The sequence below is a fragment of the Chrysochloris asiatica genome, unplaced genomic scaffold (genome assembly GCF_000296735.1).
Source record: "Chrysochloris asiatica unplaced genomic scaffold, ChrAsi1.0 scaffold00016, whole genome shotgun sequence".
NCBI lineage: Eukaryota > Metazoa > Chordata > Mammalia > Afrosoricida > Chrysochloridae > Chrysochloris > Chrysochloris asiatica.
In genome coordinates, this window is record NW_006408534.1 from 3,545,828 (window position 1) to 3,547,545 (window position 1,718).

Genomic DNA, 1,718 nt, shown 5'->3' on the forward strand with positions numbered 1-1,718 from the left:
AAACCTACCGGCTACTCCTTGGAAATCCTATACAGGGTAGCTATAAGTCAGAACTGATTCCACGGCAACATCAATACTTGCTTTAGGGGAGTCCTGGTGTAGCGCTGTAGGATAAGCATTCAATTGCAAGGTTGATTTGAACCACAAGGTCAGTGGTTCAAACTCACCAACTGCTCCTCAGAAACCCTATACAGGGTCGCTACAAGTGAGAACCAACTCGATGGCACTTGACAACAACAATAGCTGGTTTTAGGGGCCCTGCTGTAGGATAAGCACTGGACTACTAATCAAAAGGTCAGCACTTCAAACCCACCAACCTTTCCCAGAAACCCTATATAGGGTTGGTATGAGTCAGAATTGCTTCAAAGGCAATTAACAACAACAATACTTTAAGTTTAGTTCCTCTCTTTCTATTGCCTGAAAGTAGAAAGTAATCTTAATGATTAGAGATTTTGTTTCTTTTTCAATATAGGTGTTTATAGCTGTAAATTTCCCTGTAAGCACTGCTTTACCTGCATTGCTATGTAAGTTTTACTATGTTGTGTCATCTTCATTCATCTCAAATATTTTCCAATTTTCTTTGTGATGTCTTTGATTTATTGATTATTTAGGAGTTGTTTAATTTCTACATTTTGTGAGTTTCCCAAATGTCTTCATGTTATTGAACTCTAACTTAATTCCACAGTAGTCAAAGAACATCCTTTGTATGAATTCAATCCTTTAAATTTTTGATATTTATTTTATGGCCTAGAATATGAAGAATGTTTCATGTTTGCTTAAGAAGAATGTGAATTTTGCTACTGTTAGATGAAGTGTTGTACAGATGTCCATTTAGTCCAACTGGTTTATAATGTATTTCAAGTCTTGTTTTTATACTGCTTTTCTACCTAGTTGTTCTGGCCTGTCATATGATTTAATCAACAGAAGAAGTGACATTCCTGGACTTATAAGCCAAACATTAAGATTGTTTTGTAGTTTCCATTATTGTACTTTGAAGAGTCCTGAACAGCATATACGAAGTCTAGCTAGTTGTGGTCCACTGGACATCACAGGGGAAAGAAATGCGCTGACACCACACTGAGGAGAGAGGCCCAGCCAGACTGTGAAGATGTGCCTGCAGAGGATTCTGTCTCTTGCCACCAGCCACCATCGGCTGGAACTCACCTGAGAGATCCCAGGTAAGCCCAACAGAGGAAATGCCAGCTGAGTGCAGTCAACACAATCAATCACTAGCGATCCTAAAGTGGTGGTTCTTACCCGCAGTTGCTGACCAAAACAAAATATCGCAAGATAGATAGCGTTATAATTGATAGTGCCATCTTTAACATATCCTTGCTTCTCAGACTTTGCATTTTCCTTATGTGAAAGTATAATCTTGAGAATTTTTTTTAGTGTAGGTCTGCTTACAATAAATTATTTTTTTGCTTGCTTAAAAATGTCTTTATTTCACTTTTATTTGTTAAGGATCTTTTCACTGGCTATAAAACTCTAGGTTGGCAGTTATATTCTTTCAGCACAGTATAGACATAATCTCGCCATCTTTTGGTTTCCATTGTTTGTTTCTTTGAAGAAGTCAGCTGTCAGATAATCTGTTTTTTCTCTCTTTTTTTCAATTTGATTCATAGAGTTTCACTACAGTGTACCTGGATGTAAATTTGTTTGTTTCCTTGCTTCAGTTATTTATTCATTTTACTTTATAATTTATATTATTTATTATT